This window comes from Gavialis gangeticus, unplaced genomic scaffold (genome assembly GCF_001723915.1).
Source record: "Gavialis gangeticus isolate Ggan-Ray unplaced genomic scaffold, GavGan_comp1, whole genome shotgun sequence".
NCBI classification, from domain to species: domain Eukaryota; kingdom Metazoa; phylum Chordata; order Crocodylia; family Gavialidae; genus Gavialis; species Gavialis gangeticus.
In genome coordinates this window covers 184,645,018-184,650,737 of record NW_017729032.1, presented here as the reverse complement: position 1 = coordinate 184,650,737, position 5,720 = coordinate 184,645,018, and the positions used below count along the sequence as shown (strand labels likewise).

At 40.5% G+C, this 5,720-nt stretch overlaps 1 protein-coding gene and 1 long non-coding RNA gene across 3 annotated transcripts in view; one reads left to right on the top strand and one right to left on the bottom strand.

Moving 5' to 3' along the window:
• The window catches only part of CNKSR2 (connector enhancer of kinase suppressor of Ras 2), a 476,383-nt gene that overhangs the window by 12,956 nt on the left and 457,707 nt on the right, over nt 1-5,720 (bottom strand). The window lies entirely within an intron of this gene.
• Nucleotides 4,750-5,720, top strand: part of LOC109302960 — a 2,442-nt gene continuing 1,471 nt past the window's right edge. The window contains exon 1 of the long non-coding RNA XR_002098974.1: nt 4,750-4,875. This is a non-coding gene — a long non-coding RNA (uncharacterized LOC109302960). The remainder of the gene's footprint in view (nt 4,876-5,720) is intronic.

Below are 5,720 nucleotides of genomic sequence, written 5' to 3'. Positions count from 1 at the left end.
TTCTGATCACTTATACTGGTTTATGTTTAATTTCTGCCCCTAGTCTTAGTCAAGAGCTTTTCTACTAACACAACTAACAAGGACACTAACTGATGTTAATGGTGACTGCAATATTTTGTGATGAATACACATGACCTGGACTGAGACCAACAGTTCATTTCACAGAGGCCAAACAGATGCATACTGCATAGCAACTACTTACCTAAGTCATTTTCAAAGAAAGCTAAAGAGAAAAAACTTGGTATCCCATAATGATACTTAGATTTACATAGAGTTTTAATTGGTCAAAGACATTTACAATCATGAACTAATTCATCTTCTTAAAATGATATATGTTCCCGGACTCTTCTACACATTTTTTCAATGTCTTAGTAATTTTTAAGGCGTACATTTATTTTTTTAAATAATTTATAAGTGAGTGAGGACTATAGGCTTTGTGGCTTTGTAAAGAGCTTTTGGTTACATTAGGCAGTTACATGGTCTTTGTATACATATGACATATAAATAAAAATGAGATGAACATCAGTTTTTATAATTCTTTTTTATTATAAAAAATTGCTATTGCCACAATACAAGAGAAAGAGAAAAGACTATATAGTTGCATACTATGAGGCCAGCTTTATGTTCGTAATTTTTTTGTTTTTAAAAGTTTTTAAAAGTTCCACTTGCATTTTTAGAATTTCCCCGAGCTACTGAGTAAGTATATTCAGTTTGTTCACATTTGTTCATATCTCACAATGTATAATTCCAGTGACTTGGGTGCTATCTCCATACTATTTGAGTGATTCACAAAATGGCAGGAGAAAAGCTACCTAATTCTGACAGCAGGTTATTTTACATTTGGATCTCTCATCCTCTTACTCTCTGTTATAAAAAGATGCCTTCTTTCTAGTTCCTATTAAAAGAAATACCACCAATTTTTAGTTTAGTGTGACTGAATTTTCTACTCAAGAGATTAGAAGTTATGGGAAAACTGTGTGGAAGAGACACATTTTATAATTTGGCCTGAATGTGTCACGATTCAAAGTCACTTCAATCTCTTACCTCAGTGTGTTCTACCTTGGGCCAATCACCAGAAAAGCAATGAAGCCCATGTCCATTCTTAGCCCTGTTTTTGAACACTCCTATGTTGCCAATGAGCAAACTGTCATGGAAGGTCATATTGTTACAATGAGAAAGGGAGGAGAATAAGCTTTGAAATAGTTTAGGCTCAACCCTCTAGGGCTTTGAGTAACACTTAATTTAAATTAAATTAACTTGTAACTCTGACGTGTATATCAATGCAGATAAAAAAGGGTTAGGGTGATGTGTATATGAACTTGTATGACTAAGTAGTTAGCCTGCTACACTAATCATTAGCTGGAGTTAGTCAGGACTTTCAAATTAATTTTTAAACACAGAGTTTTGTAATAATGGATCTTGGAAATCATCAGTGAGTCTGTTGGGAGTATGAGAGGGAATGTGGGTAAAATACCTGATCTTATCTATTAAGTAGTAATTCAATAATTTAAGATGGTTGAGCACTACTGGTAGTAGCTGCTTATCAAGGTATCTAGCACACTGAAGAGACCAGTCTGTACACCATTGTGCTGAATGAAAAAGAGATACCCTCTAAAGATAAAGACTTGCCTATTCTTCTCTATTCAGGGTCCTCACCTCAATCTTGGTAGGGTTAACCTTACCAAGGCAGCACTCTCAATTGTGATAGTCAAAACTGCATTTGGAAGGAGGGCCAGGATTTCATGTGAAGAAATGAAGAGTGAGGAAAAGAGAGCCAGTATCTAGGATACTTTTTTTATTGAGGCCATGTTGTTCAAAATGTCAGACAAGTCTGCAGAAGGAAAGACACCATTGTGTTCCAGAGCACTACTGCCATTTTGGGGAGAGAGAATAGTGCTAATGAATCTAGACTCTCTAAACAACAGGGAAGGATCAAGATGACAGTACTTCCCACTGTGTCTGGCACAGACGACACATAAGTGTTGACCATGGGGTGGGGGGCACAACTCTGTGCTGCTGCCACCACTGCTGCTGGGCGCCGGCTGCAGCTGGGGTGCAGCCTGCACCCCGTTGTCAGTGTATAAATCTGGGGTGACACATGCCCCCCACAATGCATCGTCTATAGTGTCTGGAGTTGTTCCAAAATGAGCTGCTGCGAGGAACCAAGATTATAAATTGAAAAGCTTTTTTCCCACGTTTCTCCTCAAATAAATCAATTATTTTTTGGTAAGTGTTGGCCAAGCACTTAACTAACTGTCCAGTGATCAGGGGTCTAAAGATTAAGTTGGAATCATTTGTTTATTTTTCTTTAAAAGATGGAAGACTTCCAATGAGGCTTTGCATGTGTGTAGTAAGTTGCACTAACATTAGTGTTTGTTTAAAGAAGAATCGGGCCTGCTGAACCACAGACTGAATTTCTCCAGCTCCTTGGGTTCTCTGAATATGCAGGATTAAGTGGCGATGTTTTCATACAGATAAGGCTCTCTAATTTGCAATGCTAGTTTTGATTTTTCATCCTTTCCCTGAACACTTCTATCACTCTGGCATAAAAAGCCCCGCATCTAAATTCTGTACCAAGGCTGACTGCTAGAGTACAGTGGTATCAAATTGCATGACAATGCAATTTCTGTTGCAGCTTCAGCTTACTTCAAAACCCATTTTTTAACCTGAATTCAATAGGCAACTGGGTAACACATCAATATGGTGACACTGTGTTATTTATTTTGGTCTTCAGCTTTCCACTATGGAAGGTTTTTGAAATTATTTTATATTGCCCCAGAATTTTCAATAGCTCATAAACATTTGTCTTGAAAAACTGAGTATACATTTTTCTCAGGATGTGGAGGCTGGAGAATGCTGCATATTAAGGGACAGGTCAAGAAGTGATTTGGATTGAGAACAAGCAGACGAAATTTGAAATTTGGACACATTAATTCTATTTGTATCTAAGAATGATGGGGATCTGAATTCTATGGCATGGTAAGATTTAATTATTTCCCTGCCCAACGGACCCTTCTCAGCAATCCTTCAGTTTCCCTGAGGTGGGGAGGCTCCCACTGCATGGGCCGAACCCCACCATGGGGGCCAGCACCTGGACGGGGGCTCCTTCTCCCTCTGTGAGGAGCCAGCAGGAGGTTGGGGGTTTGTGCTGGGCAGCCAATCAGGGTTGGCCACTGCTTGGCTGGGCTCAGCAATGGCTGACAGGTTTGGCCTGGGTCAGTGCAGGCATCTGGTTGCCTTTCCTGATGGAAAAGTGAACATCAGTTCATTTCATTATCAGTGCAATCTGCACAGGTAAGAGAATCCTGCAAAGATTGAACTAATTCTGCCTCAGGCTTTTTGATCGTCTGTTCTTAGCCCAAGAGTCCAGCCCACCATAGCCTGGACTCATTAAATAAGGTCCTGCCAACACCTTTAGCCATCTGTGCAAAGACAGCCACCATTAGCTACAGCATTGTCACTAGGGTGGCCATCATAGAGGACAGACCAGTTGTCCTCTGTTCTTTATTGATACGAAACTGGACGCCTTTATGTCTTCTATTTTCCTCTTGAAGAGAAAAATAGAGGACAAAAAGGCATTGGTTTCATATCAAGAGGACAGAGTAGCAGAAGACCGGAATGTCCTCTATGATGGCAGCCCTAATTGTCACCCATCAGGCTAGCAGTGCAGGTATATCGTGGTTCTCCTTTGAGGCTTACTGAGAATATGTCAGTTGCTTTTCCCAGTCCCATTCAGATTTCTCTGTCCTGTCCCAATTTCCCTTCTTTCTGCATTGCCAACCATCTTGGATTAGCTTTAATACTGGGGACAGAGGATTCCTGTAGGCGAGGAGGTCCCCAAGGGACCTCCCCTTCTAATTTCCTTATTCAAGAGTTTTTCTGTTTTGCAACTTTCTACCATCTTTCCTTTCTCATCCAGTCCCTCTATTTTGGCCTTTCTTCTTCTTGCTGTCTGCTAACTTTACTGCTTAGTTACATGTTGTATCCAGCTATTCAGCCCTGCACATGCACAGCCACTGCTTAATTGTAATTAGCACTGCATCTGGACAAAATTACTACCTTCTGAAAATCCTGAAAAAACGGAGCTGTAGTCCCTCTGGTTTCTGTGCCAGAAAGCGAGCAACATGAAAAGTATCAAACTGCAATTCTCAAGCTCTGCTGAAATCTAAACTTCTATTTTCATTCTTTTTGATGAGGTCATCCTCCCTGGCAGAGAAACCAACCCAGCTCAGCTTTCTCAGGATTTCAGGGAGGCAATTTTGTTAGAACAGAGCACTAATTACATTATTAAAGAGCTGACACGTGCTATTTTCCCCTCTGGAGATCCCACAAGACTTGACTTAAATGATTCAGAAAAGCCTTTACAATTCACCTTTAGCACCTGGGAATTGACTAGCTGACTCTTCCAGAGCTTTTCAGTGCGGGCTGGTGAGTGCCAGTCAGGAAGGAAGGTGTTCCAGCTGCTGAGAAATAGGGCAGGTTCCTGCACAGCTCTCCTCCCTGATGCAAAAGTCCCCTGCATCTGTTTGCCACGTATCGGCTAATGCATAGGAACAACCGACACACGGTAAAATCCTATTGACGATAAGACATTTTTGCACTTTTCATGTAAGTTAGGCTGAATTAAAGAAGAGTCTTGGTTTTACCTCACTTAGCTAACAGACTTAATAATAACTAGCCTGTTGTCCTCCTCTGCATTTTACCATTTGGTAACTAACATGTGGTCAACAAACCTATATTTTTCCTAGAGAAGACAAGGCCCAAGAAATGACCTGTTCCTCTTGCTGGAAGCCTTCAAGTCCTTGTTCAAGCTGTCAATCAGCAGCAGCTCAGAATGCAGGGAAGACTCAGTATCGAGGCAATGGAAGCAAGCAGGTGGGCAGAGGCTGCAGTCTACTGGGGAATATCTTCAGGTGCTCATTAAAAAGGAGTTCTAAGGGAAGACAGGCAGGGAGGAGGGATCTTATTATGTACAGGGATGTGTGTACAAAAGGGCAGGAGGGAAGAAGTAGGCTTCATATAGGTTGGATGGAAGGAAGGAAGAGAAGTATAATCTTAGTGCAACATGCCTAAGAACCAAACATTATTTTTCATCACTCTAAAATCTTACATATTTTTAAAGGAAAAATCAAATGCTTATAACAGAAAGAACTAGGAATGAGACTAATTTCTACACTTGTTTAGACAGGGAACAGAGAGACAAAGCTGGCTACTTTCTCATCTCCCTCATCTAAGCTTTTAAGCTAAAAGAAGAGCAGCACAAGGTAAATTTTACGAGGAGACGGCATTTGTAAAGATGTGCATTCCGTGTGAAACCACCTTCGGGGAGGGCATTTATGTAGGAAGCCAAAGTTAAGTGGAAAATCAGCTCATATTAGGAAAGCAGTGTGAGTCATGTTGCTGATTACTGAGAAAAAGAACAAGTGGCACAGTGTTTAAGCATGGCACAGAGCTGGCAGGCAGGAGGTTAAATGAAATGCCATTCTGGTGTACATGAAAACCAAAAGCTAATCAGCTGGTCTGGATGACTGAGGACAGAGTCTTATGTTAGAAGTGTAAAATAAAACCTGTAGCACTTTTAACCTCCTCCTCCTCCTTCACACTTGTATTAAAATAAAGGTCTGAATGTTGTTTTTTTTAAATGAGTCCCTTTTCACAGCTTAATCAATCTCTGGCATTCTTAAGAAAAGCTCTATGCTTTTCTCACTGATTTTTTTCTT